Source organism: Coptis chinensis, chromosome 2, assembly GCF_015680905.1.
Source record: "Coptis chinensis isolate HL-2020 chromosome 2, ASM1568090v1, whole genome shotgun sequence".
Classification (NCBI taxonomy): Eukaryota; Viridiplantae; Streptophyta; class Magnoliopsida; order Ranunculales; family Ranunculaceae; genus Coptis; species Coptis chinensis.
In genome coordinates, this window is record NC_141457.1 from 25,685,001 (window position 1) to 25,702,351 (window position 17,351).

Below are 17,351 nucleotides of genomic sequence, written 5' to 3' on the forward strand. Positions count from 1 at the left end.
TTCAAACCTATGAATTATTTTCCGCTAGTCGCCCCTCTAAGCCTTTCTTTAGCCTTTCATAAACCACAATTCCTTTACCCTGTTATAAAAACAAAACAAAATAAAAAATTCAACTTACCCAATCTAGAATAAGTCTGAGAATAGAATGAGTGAAGAAAGAAGAAGAGAAAAACCTGTGTAAACAAAAGTTAGTTAATTGCTTCAGAAAATAAAGAAAAGAAGTTTCCATCCAAAGAAAAGAAAAATAAAAATAGAAATAAAATAGAAACTCCAAAAAAATAGAATAAAAGGAGTCAAAAGCTAAAGAAAAGAAAAAGAAAATATGGCTAAGGATGGAAACAAAGTATAGAAAAAAAGAAAATAACAAGGTTTTCTAAGTTACATAATATGAAAACTCTATTATCTCGGACTTGTCCTTTTGAATATCCATTTCTTTCCTTCTTAAACCATCTCCTAATCCCCCCGCAACACCTAATAAAGACCTCTAGCTCAATTAGGAATAGGTTAGTGTGATAGTAAGTGGCAGATGTGTTTGATCGACTCGGCTTCCTTGTCGTCATTGAGATTGTAAGGTAAAGTGTGCCCACCGCCTAATCGGAGTAAATGAACTTGAGTGGAAAAATCGAGTGTTGTATCTTGACTATTATTGTGAGAACCTACTTAAGGACGCTTATTCGAAGTTTTTAAAACTAACCTCGCTAGGCATTTCATAGTATTACTCATTGTATATATGTTTATTGTAGATGATTGATTATTATGCATATATTAGCTTAAGTTTCGACTTGATTACTCTATATGTATTGCTAGTGAGAGGAATAGTTAATTTAGAGCATGAATAAGGAAATAATAGTTTTAATTCTTAGTCGTTGTAGTATAGATGAAGTTTGTGAGTACCTTCACTGGAAAACTCTCACGAGGCTATAACTCGTCCACTAGGGAATTCCTAGTGGTTTAAGGCCTTGTTGCATATGGTCAATGCAATCACACTTAGCGAAACGAGAGTAGATAAAACTCCATTTTTGGTCACTTATTCTAATTTCTCATCTTTGCTTGAGGACAAGCAAAATGCTGTTTGGGGGTGGTTTGATAAGAGCCCAAAACTGTAGTTTTAACCCTCGAATGTGATCATACTTTTAGACCAATTATGTGAGTAATAATTAAGAGTTAACACTGATTACGTGTTTTTATGTATTTCAGGCTTCAAAGTCTATTATGTGCAGAAATGTGCCACTTTAGCGAGATAAAGGAGCAAAGGTCGGTTGCTAAGGAGTTCTGTGAATAAAGGCCAAGATTCAAGGAGACAAAGCCTTTGTAAAGCCCGGTCAAAAGCTGAAAAGTCAACACGGGCAGAAACAGTACAAGTCAGTAGAACTTCCGAAGGCCGTATCTTTGGACTAAGACCTCGGAATTGGGCCTACCTTACGTCAAAATGATCGGCTCGGAAAGAGCTTTCCAATGGTCCAAGCTTTGGCCCAATCAGAGGAGCAGAAGTGGACAAACAGTCTGTCAAAGTCAACTGCAGTTGAAGAGGCCTTTTTGGACTGAAAGTATTGGGTTTTGGGCCTAATTCTCTGGCCCAAAACGTGGCTCCAAGCCCATGCACAATTTTTGGATATGAACATATAAAAACAAAAGCTTAGCTCTTTGTTAATGGTAGCTAGTTAGACCTAAAACAATATAGATAATTCTAGATCTAGTTTTCAGTAGATTAATTAAGTTTTAGTTCCATTTTCAATTATTGTTTTAGATTAAGTCTTTGAATCATTGTTCTTGATTGATTAGATAAATAAAATAGTTATTTTGTCAATTTCTATTCTTGTCATTTACATTGTGTTAGATTTGATTTCATTTATTACTTGGTATTCAATTCTTAGTTATTAATTCGATTTTAATTATTGTTTAATTTAGATTAGTAAATTTCAATTCTTTGTATCATGTTTAGTTTTAATTTAATCGAAATGATTGCGTAATGATTCTCGGCTAAACCTCCATTAGAGGGGTTGAGAAGCCTTGATGAAAGCTTGATTCGATTATAAATTAGAGTCGTCGTAATTTCCCTTCCCACTCTAGAAACGATTAGTTCACCATGAGAATGGGTTTGATCGTTCACATGCTAGTTATGAATTGGTAGGAATGCGAGGTGTAATTAGGGATTAGGAAGAACCAATTGTTCTGCGATTCAATTCGGATTACGATGATTCGTCGTTAATAGGATTAAGTCGAGTTACGGTGGAATCAATCCCCCTCTAACTCCTTATCATCGAATCAACGTAGCATTCCCATAGTTGTTCTGATAATCGACTAGTTGCATCTTATGGGTAGTTGCATCGTAGTCTAGTTGCCCTTTTCGTAAATCTCTCATTAGACTTAGAGTAGAGTAATTAGACTTGAAAACACAACATGCGGAAGGACTAGGAGTGGAACGAACTTCCTACTCCATTATATCTCATAGGATTGAGAGTAGAAACTTTGATAAAAAAATAGACACGTAGATAATTTTAGTTTACTTACGTTTTGAGTTCATCGTTCATTTCGTAGGTAAACTATTCAATTTTATTTTATCATACAGATTCCTTCTATAATCAACAACACATGTTACATACAATGTCATTACCCAATCCATCGAGTTTGTTGATTCACAAATGAATCTCACTCATTGATGATTTAAAGCAATGTACAATGCATGTAAGTGCCTGTTATTATATCCGGATTAGGAGGACAAGCATCCATAATAACATAGGCGTTTGTTCTCTTATATAGTCAGTATAAGGAGAAACAACCTCACTTGGTCCTGTTCAATACACACAAAGTGTACTAGTGTAATCCTATAGTCAAGATAGACTAATACCAGATTATACTACAACCGTACTAATGGCTTGTCCAAATCCATCTCGGTTGTGAACGATTACTTATACTTTATAAGGTACTGATGATATGATCTTCTGTGTGTTCACACCATATCATCTACAACATAAAGTATTAGACACATACATATAACTAATAACATATATAATATGCATAACATTTGCCCATATGATTCTCATTCGAAATATAAAGAATTAGAGTTAATACAAAAGTAATGTTTTTAGTATATAACCCTATCACTCCACTCACCACCTCCTTGGTGAGCTCGCTGCCATCCTTAACAACCGTAATGCGGTCATCCACTCCCCTAAGCATGCAGTTATAAAATGAAAGAGTAAGAGAGGGAGAATAAATCGCACCTTCCAACTCAACAAAGGGTTCCCATCCTCTTCTTCTGATCTCAGCCCTGAAGTGCACTTCCAATAGATCGGAATAGAAGAGGTCTTGAAAATTTTGCTCCGACACGATTTTAAGAACTCAAACCATTTGGAGTAGGAATTGATGAAATTGGGGTTTCTTGTTGGAATGGGGTTGCAAATGGGATAAGCTATAAAAATTTGGAGTGGTACGGTGTGTTGTGGTGAGGTCGCGATCGCAAGCTAGAAGGGGGTGAGCATAAGCTGAATTAGGTGGCTAGGGTTATGGATTTTCATGAGGAAGAAGAAGGAAAGTGGGCAGTCGCATGGGTTAAATAGTTTGATGGCACGTGCCTCTTTAAAGAAATTGAAATTTTGACCCAAGCTCAAATGAAATTAGGAAATTCCGACCTTGTCCTCAATGCCTTGCCAACTTCAAAAGCCGATCCGTGCTTCGTTACTCGTCCGATCTTGACCAGTGAGGTGCCAAAACGATCAGCATCCAAAATACAACGTAAAGGTGTATGGTACACTCACATCCAACGGTGAATGAAAAGCAAATGATGGAAAAAACTGTACAGGAACTGTAGGGAAATATGTACAGATAATAGAAGAATAATTTTAATTAATTTTTTTTTGGTTTTGAATAAGTTTGACAAATTTTTTAAAAAGGTGGGTCGTTTTAAGTAAGATCTCCAAGACTTGGAAGTTTTTGAAAACTTGAGTCAATCCCAACCAGATGGTTGGATTACTCTCTTAGACCGAGTGTAATGCACTGGGGGATAACACATGTAGACTTTATAAATAGAATTATTTTGAGGTTGAAGACTGGGGAAATTTGGTGTTCGACAATTCAAGCACCAACCTTCTCTCATAGCTCGTCTCTTACGTGCGTATGAACTCTTACCTAAACTAGGAATAATTTTCGGTATGTGTGTCCATATCTTAAGCTATAGTTCTCTAGGAAGTGCTTGCACACGATCATTGAAACTGATCCATCTAGTCTTGTTAGGTGGAGGGTTTTTGTTTACTACAAAAGACATTTTTGAAAAGTTTTTCAGAAACGAGAGAGATTTAGAAGGGGAAAAGATTTAAACGAGAGGGGAAAGATTTTTAAGAAAGGAAAATTTTGAAATTTTGGAAATTTTGGAGTCTTTTAACATCAAATTCTCGAGACAAAATAGAGAGGTGGAGGCAAAAGATAGAATTAAATAGAAAATAGTATCACTTTGGGTTACTCTATTTGTGGAGACGACTCGTTTTTTTTTTTTTAGTTGGTTTTCTCATTCAAAATATATCTCTATCCATATAGAGGTTTTGTCAAGAAGAGAAAATTATACGTTAATCCGGTATCATTTTGGTTACTCCGGGCATATAACTTTTATTTTTTATATCCTCTGGGTTTGAAAACTATAGAGAGATATTTTAAGAAACTCGTTCTCAAAAGCTGTTATTTTAGATGGTGCTACTTGAAAACAAATCATAACAGATAATCTTAGGCAACTTTCGTGTTGGCTATATGGTGAATCCATTCTAAGCAGACAGAGCTTCAGCTACACGAGTTGAGGGATTTACTGCGCAAGACAGAGAATGCCTGTCCCAAGCGAATAGCTTGGTGATATAGGTGACCCTTAGTAAGCAAAGTTGATCTCAAACTACCCCTAGATTGGGTTATGGTCTGTGTAAAATCCATTGCCCGTTTCGAAAAATCACTTAACTATTGATGTATCAAGAATCTATCATTTATAAGCATGGTGAAAAACAACAATTTTATTAAAGAAAGAAAGAAATATTTGTTTTTGGTTTTCTGGTTTTTATGTTCCTAAATTACTATGACAGAAAAATATAAACTATAAAACTACTAAGAAAAATCACTATGACGAAAGTGATCTTCCCAATAGAAGGTGCTTGAAATTAAGTGATTCTAATTGCAAACCATCCCATGGTTTGACCTCCTTAGATCTTCCACCTTTTGTTTTACAAGTAAGCAAATCTACTGAAGATGACTAGCTTTATTTCTAGATAATCTAGTCTTTCCTCTCCTACTCTCTAGATAGCCCTAGTTAAAGTCATTCTAACCAGAGAGAAAGACGAGGAAGCTCGAAACAATTAGAAATCACCTATAGAAGGAAAAAGTTTTCAAAATCTAGGGCTCCAGCTCCTAACCATCCTACGGTATGGCATTCCTATGGAAGACGAGACATGTTAAACAACCATGAGAGACAATTGTAAGACACCTTCACTCAATCCCCATTGCCCTTTGCTTTATGTCACATCTCTTATTTGTAGAGGAAAGACTACTCAGCGTCAAAGGTGAGATTGAAAGAAAAATGCTTATGTAAAAACAAAAAACAGGTAAATGAAAATAAAGACATGAATTGTAAATGACAAGAATAGAAAAACTATTCTAAAAAGAAGTGTAAAATAAAGAAAAGAAAAATTGTATACTTGCTCCATAGGGGTACACTACTCAAACGATGAGTAAAAGTGCTAATGTGGAATGCGAATGATATATTGTGGACTCAAGGCTCCGGCACTTACAACCACACCTTCCAAGTGGAGAGGTCTAGTTACCTTATTGATGTATCTCTTTAAAGATGGAATGGAATAGGAAAGGAATACATCGGAAAAGAAGAGTCAATCCTTGTAGATGGGATGATTAAGAAAGAGTTTTTAGCACTTTAGCTTCATTCATGTTACTTGTTGCTTCAAAGGCTGTGTTTGTCGGTTTAGGATTAAGAATAACTTGACTTGGGAACACACCTTTCTGGGTTTTATCTTGGGCTAACAAGTTCAGAGATTGTTGCATGGATGCTAGGATTTGGGTTTGCTATTGCATGACAGATAACATTATTTCAGTAGGCTTATCTGTTTGGACACTAGTTAATGGTGTAATGGAAACTAGGTCTCTTTGGTTGTTGATAGGTGGGTTTTGATAGTTCTAGTTAAACTGGGATGGAACCAATGCTCTATTCTGATTATTATAGGTACCTTGTCCTTGTCTGAATGTATTTGTTGGTTTGTTGAAACCTGGTGGTGTTTGGTTTTGTGGAATGTTGATCCATGCGAAGTTTGGATGTTGTCTCCATAGTGCATTTGGTATATTGAAAGCACATACTTCTTCTGGCTGAAGTGATGATAGGTTTGTGATCAAGGGACAGGTGGCATCTATTTGATTTAAGCTTAGACATAAATTGCATGGTGAGGTATTTACGTTCATGATAAGATGAGGGGTTTGGTCTTTTTGTTTAGTTGTGAGGCCATCTATCTTTCATGTGAGGGTTTCGATTAAGGTTTTGATTTCTGGATCTGATTTCACCTAAAAAATACCACTAGCCTTAGATGTACTGGGTTGGGCTGTTCTAGAATTGTTTATGTTGCCCCAATGGGTACTCTTTTCAACTTGGTTCTCAAGAAAGGTTAAGGCTTCAGTTGCACCTCTATCCAAAAAATTACCATTACTCATGATGTCGAGGGTTACTTTATGTTATGGGAGAAGGCCTTTGAAGAAATATTGAACAAGAGTGGATTTTTCTAGTTTATAGTGAGGACATGAATGGAGTAGGTCAGAGAATCTATCCCATGCTTTAGAAAATGTCTCACTTGGAATATGTCTGAAGAACTGTATCTTGCTTCTTATCTCTTCTATTTTCTTCAGCGGAAAGTACTTCTTCATGAAGGAGAACACAACATTTTCCCATGTATCGAAAGAGTCGACCTTCTGTGAGAGAAGCCAAGCGTGACTCTTACCAGCTAGAGTGAAAGGAAACACTCGTAGCTTAACCTGATCGTCGGTGATGCCCGGATGATGAAAGGTATTACATATTTCATGTATCCGGCGTAGATGCTCGTACGGTAACTCGTGTTCTAACCCGTGGAAGATGGGTAGAATATTGAACACATTTGGTGTAATACGAAAATCGCTCATGAGCGGTGTGAGTCGTATACAAGATGGAGGCCTATCTTGCAACGGTGTGTAGAAGTTGGAGAGAGGCTATTTAGCTTGCACTACTTCGTCAGCCATCTTATGAGATGGAAGACTAGAAATAGGAGATTGTCTAGGGCGACGAGCTCTCCTACGTGAGTAAGTTTTATTCTTGCTAATACTAGAAGTGCCTGAACGCAGTATCATACACTTTTAGCAAGATCCCAAAACTATCCTAACATGCGCAAACGGTGCAATATATGCTCAAGAATTCAAAATTCGTTTTTGCAAGTATGGAGTTTTGAAAAGTGTTTATGACTATTTAGTACCACGTACTTTGTTTCTCGCCTATTAGTACCACGAACTCTTAATTTGGTTCAATTTAGTACCTCCGTCTATTTTCTATCCTAATCTGTCAAATTTGTCTAACAGGGACCTCACGTGTTTAACCACGTGCCAAAGTAAAGATGATACATACTATGTATCATTCTTACTTTGGCAGGCCAAAACTTCTAGTAAGAATGGTGAAAACCAAGTGATAATGGGGCTCAACAGGATGTTATATAGTATGTATCATCCTTAAAATGCTATACTACATAGTATGTATCATCCTTACTTTGGCAGACCAAAACTTCCAGTAAGAATGGTGAGAACCAAGTGATAATGGGGCTCAACAGGATGCTATATAGTATGTATCATTCAGAAAATGGTATGCTACATAGTATGTATCATCCTTACTTTGGCACGTGGTTAAACACGTGAGGTCCCCATGTAGGAACCGTTATTTCATAATGTAAATTTCTACAAACCGTGAAAACCATGCGCAACGGAATTAATGGGTTCTCACGATTTTGGATAGAAAATTTACCTTTAGATCGACTAAGATAACTCTAAGAATCCAATAGCTATGAAATCAACAACCTCTTGATCTTCTATTGTATTTCTATCAATAGATTGGACGTTGTGTGGGCAACGATCTACCAACCCCCTTCTTTCTCTCTTGGCCTATCTCACTCACAAAGCAAGAAACGAATTCAGATCTACTTTTCTTGCCTCTCTTTTTCAACCAAAATGAATAGTGAATTCGGCCAGGAGAGAAGGGTTTGTTTTTATAGGCTACAATAGGGACCACGAGGAGAAATTAGGGTTGGGCCTCCTAACGGGGTTGGGCTTCCCATGTTTGCCCAGAACACACAACCCAAGTCCGTCAACAAATGACTTATTCCACTAAAGGTCATTGTTGCACTACCGCCCTAATCCCAAATTACGTGTCAGCGTTTATGGGCTCCATATTATATGCTTGTTGATCTCCCCGTGTTTAAGATATCGAATGCTTGTTGATTAAGTCAAGTTACTGACAACTACATCAATCAACTTCTTACGTCCTTGAGTAGTACCACTCAACCTCATTGTCATGTCAGAATAAATCCACCTGCAGAGTTTACATGACAATCCTTATGAGCTCCTCAAGGGGACATCATCAACCCGACTTCTTGCGGGTCACTGATTCCTTCTATAATCAACAGCACACCTTACATACAATGTCATTACCCAATCCATCGAGTTTGTTGATTCATAAATGAATCTCACTCATTGATGATTTAAAGCAATGTACAATGCACGTAAGTGCGCGCTATTATATCCGGATTAAGAGGACAAGCATCCATAATAACAGAGGTGTTTGTTCTCTTATATAGTCATTATAAAGAGAAATAACCTCACTTGGTCCTGTTCAATACACACAAAGTGTACTAGTGTAATCATATAGTCAAGATAGACTAATACCAGATTATACTACAACCGTACCAATGGTTTGTCCAAATCCATCTAGGTTGTGAGCATTTACTTATACTTTATAAGGTACTGATGATATGATCTTCTGTGTGTCACCACACACCATATCATCTACAACATAAAGTATTAGACACATGCATATAACTAATAACATATATAATATGCATAACATTTGCCCATATGATTCTCATTCAAAAAATAAAGAATTAGAGTTATTACAAAAGTAGTGCTTTTAGTATATAACCCTATCACCCCATTAGACAAATTTAACAGATTGGGATGGAAAATAGATGGAGGTACTAAATTGAACCAAATTAAGAGTTTGTGGTACTAATAGGCGAGAAACAAAGTACAGGTGCCATTTAGGAAAAAAAAATTAAAGTACGTGGTACTAAATAGTCATAAACTCTTTTGAAAACTTTGCTTTTGGTCTATATTTTATTATGCCCTGTTCAAAAGAACAACTGGGCGCGAGACTAGGATGGCTCTACTACACGTCTCAGAAGAGTAGGCAGTCCCTTCACTAAGTGTTGTGCTACCAAGAATCTCGCTCACGAGGAATTTGGGGGAGGGGAGTGAGGAAGGTAGTTGGTCCACCGGAATTTGGTAACTAATTACTCTAAATCCTTGTCGCTATATTTTTATCTTTTTCTGGAGGAGCGTGACTACTATACGTTAGGCTCTAGTTGATTGATTTTAATTAATTTTTTCAGTCTTGGGCTTTCAAGAATCAAGCAACGTCCGATTTACCTGCATTGGGTAATGTCTTCCCAATAGTTGTTATGTGGCTCGAGTAGCCTTATTATGCTTGAATGTAAATTGCAGTGCAGAAAGTAAATTTCAAACAATCACATAAACATGCTTGAACACACAAGGTATCCTTTTAGTTGGGCTTCGAGGAGGTTTAGAATTTACCTCTCAAGCCTTGCTTACATGCTGCTTGAGGAGAAGGCGACGTCGGTTGGCGCGTGATCTGATAATCAGGCCCAACCTTTCGAGCTTTACCCTGTTTTAAGTTACAATAAAGGTCCACTTAAAAAGCCCACAAGTCGGATTTTTGACAATTTATACAATTTTGCCTTCAAGGGCCCAAACTTAAAACTAAACTAATATTATACTAATATAATTACCTAGTTGTAGATTGATAAGCTAGATTAACTAGAGTCAAATGGACTTAGAGTGTTGATTCATAGTGTGTGAGCTATGATGCACAACTTGCCTCACACACTTGAACTTCCTAACGTAATTAAAACTCTAATCCCTTGGTAAGTATATAACTTAAACCAAGTTTAACTCATGTTCATCATAGAGAATCAATAAAAAACTAATTTTTCCTAATTTTTTTCGTTTTTCGTTTTATCCCTAACTATTACAAACAGGTTCCACTGACTTCTCCTACTCTATTACAAAATCTGGGCTCGAAGTACAACTATTCATAAAAAACCAACGGAGCTGCCAAAAAATTGGACCCACATTTCTAGAGGTGACTAGGCGGTCGCCCCCTACCTAACTCGCGGTCACCCGCCAGCGCTAGTGAACTTCGATCATCTTTTGGCTGTGTCTTCAGCTCCTTTTCAACTTTGTTGTCCCGCAACCTGATTTGTAAGAAAGTAGATCAATACTGAGAAACAATAAAATAAAATGACAAAAAATTGAAAAAAATAAAAATTGAGGGATGAGAATGATGCTCCCTTCTTAAATTCTCACCCAATCACTCTCACTCCTTCAATCCATGACGGCGGCGCCATTTAAAGCTTTAGATAGTGGTAATAACTTCAAAAGAGTTTGTTTTAGAAGTGAGGTTCATCCTAAATTGTTTAGAGTTTGAGTGTGGGAGATGTGAAGAAGAAAGGTAGTCTCTTATATGGATTAGATTGGTTCTAAGCTAATGAAAACATTGAAAGCTTTAGTTGTTGGTATTGAAATGACTTGAAAACATGGAAGGAAAGATTGATTAAAACTTGAAATAAGATCAACAAGATGAGATTGAAGATTGAAGTAAGAACAAGTAAATAACAAGTGAAGATTGAAATAAAACAAGTAAATAACAAGTTTTGATTAAAGGGAAATAAAACAACAATAAAGTAAAAACATGAATTGAAAAAACTAGACAAGAAATTAAACAAACCAAATGGTTTGGATCCTAAGAAAATTGATGGCTTCTCTCTCCCTTACTTTTGGGTTATATACCCCTAGTTTTGCTTTTTACAGATTTGCCCTTCTCCATTACAAATTAGACACCTCACACTTCACTTTTGCTTTTGCTTTTTGGTTTCTTCTTGATCAAGGTAGGTTTTGGGAGAATGTCATATTTTGAGATAAGGGCCTCCATCTCTGGTCTTCTGATATGAGTGTTTTGACCTTTGACTTTGACTATTTGACTTTGACTTTTTTAGCACTTTTCCATAGCAGCTTCTGGTTTTCATAATAAGCATGACTAAGACTACTTTTGGTGTTAAGACGCAACTTTTATGATAAGTGTTCTGAAATACTCCACAACCAGAAAAAGGTAGTAAAAGTTATGAGTTGTCTTTTCGTTAAGCATAACCTGAAATACATAAAATGCACATTTGGGAGCTGATTAATAATAAATAAGAGTTAGTATTGCTTACGTGTTTTTGTGTATTTCAGGTCTTGAAGTTGTTTATGTACTTAAAGACGCCATTTTGCTTAAAAAATGAGTCAAGATGATTGCTGAGAGAGTTCTATGTTTAAAGGACAAGAATGAAGAAAAAAAAAAGCATTTTCAAGCCTAGTCAAAGCTAGGAAGTCAAAGTCAATTCAGGTAGAAAAAGGACAAAAAGGCAAAAAGCCATCAGAACTTTAATAGGGTGTATCTTTGTACTTGGGCCTCGGAATTAGGCCTACTTTATGTCAAAACAACTAGATCAGAATAAGCTTTCTAATGGACCCAATTTTGCCCCAATTAGAGTTGTAAAAGTGGATGAAAATGTTACTAAAGTAAATTCTACCAGCAGTGGCCTCTTTAGACTTAACCTAATGGACTTTGGGCACACAATAGAGGCCCAAAGTCCCCCTTTTTTGCCCATGCATGAAAATGTAACCCTAACTCTCTCCTATATAAAGAGGGTTAAGGCTAAAATCTATACTCCTCTTCTAGCCCCCCTTTCTTTAGTGTAGAGTAGGTTAGTGTAGTTTAGGGTTAAGTTTTGTAGTGTAGCCACCTCCATTAAACCTTTCAATAAAAGCTTTAGTATTTATTCAATTATTTATTTCTTATATGTCTTATTATTATTATTATTATTTAGTTAGTATGAATCCGATGACATAAGGCTAGAACCACCATTAGAGGGTGGTTTATGAAGTCATGTGAGGATGATTGGTAATTAGAATTGTTGTTATTTTAAATAGTGTTTCAAGTTTGATTCTTATGATTGTTTAGAGATAAAAATCATAAGAGTTGAACTAGACTTTAGAGCCACCATCAAAGAGATTTCTGGTGGAGCTAAACTCTCATGCTAGTGAAACCATGATCAGAGATGACTTGGTGTTCACTAGGGATCAAACAAGCAATTCGATAACTAATTTAATAGTCAATCGAATTGCATGGTGGATTTTCCCCTCTTTCTACCTCTTTCTCATTAATTCAATTAACTGTTTTAGCATAAATATTTACTGTTTTCATAGCATAAGACTACTCCAATTAGTGAATAGTTTTGTTTATTCGAATTTACTATAAGTACGTGACTACAAGAGTGGATCGAACACGATTACTCTCATATATTGTATGATTTAGAGAGTAGTACAAATATAACTTGATTAGCATGAATTTTAGAACTGTTTAAACACTATTTTCACATCTACTTTTCTTCACTTATCAATGGCGTCGCTGGCCATCTTTTTTTTTAAAGATAAGCTAGGGTTAGGCTGACCCTCACCTGCATTAATTAACCAAATCTTACATAGGTGGTACCTAGTGCATCCTCCTCTATTAGTCTATGTAATTCTCTATCTAGAGGAGGTATAAGCACTAACAAATCATTACAAAGAGAAGGCTTAAGTCCTACAAGTAAGTCTGCCGGCTTATTAGCTTCCCTAAAAACATGCGAGAAAGAACAAAAGCTAAATTTCGCAACTAATTTTGAAATCAGAAACTCCAAATCTGAACATATCCATGGTGGTTTTGCAATCTTAGTGATAATTTTCACTACTGTAAGGGAGTTAGATTCAACTTCCACTTTTTGATATCCTAGCTCATAGCATAACTCAAGCCCGATCGCAATTGCTTTTACCTCCTGGCCATCTTGTTTGCTCACATATTATGAATTTAGAATAGAAAAAATTGTTCACTGTTTTCTGGTTTCTTTACTGTCTTCACTGTTCATGTTTTTCCAAAAAAATTTTGCTACTATTTTATTGCATACGAGTTGAGAATTCAACTCCTTGCATCCCCGTGACCTAACCCTAAAAAGTTCAACCTCCTGTTTTCACTTGAGAGCGCGCCCGCACCATCATTTTGCAAGTCTAGAGCATGCCTCGCGCTCCTTTAAATTTAGGAAAAAATAAATAAAATAAAAAAAAAGTAACAAAGCACGCCCTGCACCATCATTAAGCTATTCATAAGCGCACCCGCACCCTAGTTTAAGTAAATTAAATTAAATTTTTTTACAGTTAGTACAATATTACCTCACGAGTACAGTACAATACTCGTATGCCTAACAAATTTAGTAATTCAAAATTAATTTTTCGTACTATACGGTGTCTAGAAATCTTAAAGAATTGAGGTTCTCTAATTAAGGAACGTGCACGGATGGACAACCTCCCTCAATTCTTAAGTGGCCTTGCCGTTGGTTTGATACAAAAATAAAAAATTAATATAAGTTAAATTAGTAAGCCCACCCACTACCAAAGCCTGTTTCACAAGCCTGACATCCAGGCCCAACACGAAGCCCATAATAATAAGCCATAACCTTATTCTTAAAACTTTAGCACTAATCAGGTTAAACTTTTTACAGGACTTCACCATCCACCTCTTAGACCTGGACCAATAGTCGTATAAGTGTTCCAATAGCACAATAATGTGCTTCAAGGCTTTTGAAGGCACTAGTAAGCTTAGCTTGGAGGCAATACAAGTTCCATCTTTCTACCTGTCCTAGAATCCCCAACTAGAGGAGTATTTGGGCATTGTTTTTCTCATAAATTTTATAGTTAGAATTTTTGTATATTAATTAACATATAATATATCTTTAAAACCAATATGGCTTATCAATATGTAGACCAACAATCATGGGATTATTATGCAAACCCTTCACTATGTTCATCAATAAACACCCAAAAGTGTAGTTTAAACTCCTTAATAGTATTAATTTAGGCCAATTTTGTCTATAGTAAATAAGAGTTAGTAATGTTTACGTGTTTTTGTGTATTTCAGGTCTTGAAGCTGTTTATGTTCTTAAAGATATCATTTTGCGTGGAAAGCTAGTGAAGATGATTGATAGAAGCGTTCTATGTTTAAAGCCTAAGAATCAAGAAGAAAAAACATTTTCAAGCCCAGTCAAAGCTGGGAAGTCAAAGTCAATTCGGGTAGAAAAAGAATATAAAAGTCAACATAACTTCAAATAGGCGTATCTTTGGACTCGGGCCTCAAAATTGGGCTTACTTTATGTCAAAATGACCGGCTCGAAATAAACTTTCCAATGGCTTAAGTCTTGCCCCGATCAAAGCTATAAAAGTAGATGAAAAAGGCAATAAAATAATTTCTAACAGAATTGGCACTTTTATACTTGACATAATGGACTTTGGGTTCACATTAGAGGCCCAGAGTCTAGCCTCCAAGCCCATGCACAAAAATGTAACCCTAACCCTCTCCTATATAAAAAGAGTTAAAGCTAAACAAAACTTGGCTACTCCCTCTTTAGTTTAATTGTAAATTAGGGTTCTCTCTCTCATTCCCTATTTAGTTTAGTTATAAATTAGGGTTCTCTCTCTCTCTTCCTCTTTAGTTTAGTTTAGGTTTAGTTAATTAATTAGTTTATAGTGTAGCCTCCATTAATTCTCCATCAATAAAAGCTTAGTATTTATTCAATTCTTATTTACATTATGTATTTATTCTATTGTTTAGTTAATTTCAATTATTATCTTTACATTATTATGTCTTCTTCTTCTTGTCTTAGTTAATTCCAATCCGATGACACAAGGTTAAACCTCCATTAGAGGGGGTTTATGAAGCCACGTGAGGATGGTTAACATTTCGTTTCATATTATTTTGCAAAGAACTTCAAGTTCTTTGTTGTGAGCGTGTAGACACCCCATTTTTGCACCCCAGGCATAATTCATTCACGATTTTGCCTTGAATTAAATTTAATCATATAAGGTGATTTGCTTTCTAGAGTCTTTATTTCTATATCAATCTTCTTTCTTTTCATCTTATTTTAGTTTCTTTAGGCTCTCCCCATCATGTTCTAGCTATGGCTGAAGTTTCGTTGCTTTCTAAGTTTTGAGCTAAAAATTACCAAAATGCCCTTATAACCACTCTTTCCTTGGATGAGATTATTTAATATTTGAATTCCCCTTGAAAAATCCTTTGAAATGAGTACAATCTTGCCTAGGTTCCTTTTGGATTTCAGAAACCCTAATCTTGCCCTATCACGTTTCAGCTCGTTGTGCGCACTGTTGAGTGCAACGATTTTTTGGAGTAAGATTTCAACCCAAGAGTATTTTTAAGAGTTCATGGGCCTTTCTATTGGATTAAGGATCATATTTTGTGAATAAGAGTTTGCCTAATTTTGAACCGGTCAAAGGAAATTTGCAGTATTGAAAAAATGGTCAGAATAAGCCTTTTTTGTTGGATTTGGACATATGCTCATGGGCTGTGGATCCAGCTAGAGTTGGACCTTTTAATTAGGGTTTCTAGCCCATTTTCAAGCCTCTAAAAGACCTAGAGGACCTTCCTTATTTGTTTGATTTGATTTGATCCCTAAAATCAAGAATATTCTAGAGAATATGCCATTTTAGAGACATGTTTGGAAACCTTAGATTATGGGCTCATTGAGAACGTGTAGGGATTGATTTATTTGCCCTAATCCATCTAAAATATCCAAAAACCAAGGGCCAAGATCGCACCCCTTATCCCACCTCTTGAATCAAGGGCCAGATTTAGGAGGTGCAACCAAAAAGATATCAAGCCATTGGATTTTTCTTCATCAATACTCAGCCATTGGATCAAACTCATTACCATATTTGAATCCATGCCCAAAAGCTATAAATATAGGTCTCATTCACCCACAAAAAACATCTAGAGCTAGGAATTCGAAGTTAATAATCTGGACCTAGCTATTCAGAGCTAATAGCTTAGTAGTTTTCTTTTCTTGAGTGTTCTTCTTTTTTTTTTCTTTTCTAGTTCATCATTCTAGAGTAGAATTTCTTTAGTTTAATCTGGATTTGAAGGTAAAATTTTGACTTTGAGGTTTTTCTAGTGAAGTTCTTTGTGTTCTTCGTCTTTAGCCTCATTTTCCCCTCTTTCGATCTTGAGTAGAAACTTCTTTTCACCAAAAGTCATTTTTTTCTCAAATTACCTATTTCAATCCAAAATTCATAGTTTTCAATTCTAAATCAAGTATATCATCATCATTCATCAACAATCAATCAAGATCATCAATCAATCAATCAATCTACAATCAAGTATGAGGCAACATTCCAAACAAGGTGACATCTTTCTTTTCTCTTTTATTTTAACTAGTATTGCATATTAGGATTATTTGTTTTTTTTAGTTTTACTATAGCATATAGTCATTTTCTTTTAAATAATTTAGTGAAGATCATCCAATTTGGTAATAAAATTTCAAGCTTTCTTCATTCACCTATCTTAATACATTGCACCTCAATAGAAATAAGGCTAGTTTTACTAGGCGAGCATGGGTGCCTAACACCTTCCCACATCGTACCTTGACTCCTGAACCCAATAATCATCTAGTTTCGAGGGCTAGTCCTTTACATAGGTTTTACTCAACTTTTCCTTAATAAAGTTAGTGGCGACTCTAAAATCAATTGCATAGACCTAGGTACACATTTTTGTGCGTATAGAATGTCTAGAGATAGAGCTCATAACGTAAAACTAGAGTTTAGAACCACCATCAAAGAGATTTGTGGTGGAGCTAAACTATCATGCTAGTGAAGCCTTGATCCGAGAGGACTTGGTGTTCTCTAGGGATCAAACAAACGATTCGATAACTAACTAATAGTCAATCAAATCGCGTGATGGAATTTCCCCTCTCTAATCTCTTTTATCATCATTATATCTACTATTTTAGCACTTATTTCTACTGTTTTCACATCATATTACTCTCACTAGTAAATGCATCTATCTAATCTAGACTTGCATTTAAGTAGTGTACGACTAGAGTGGTACGAACACAACGACACCTCCCTCTATCACATGATTTAGATAGTTT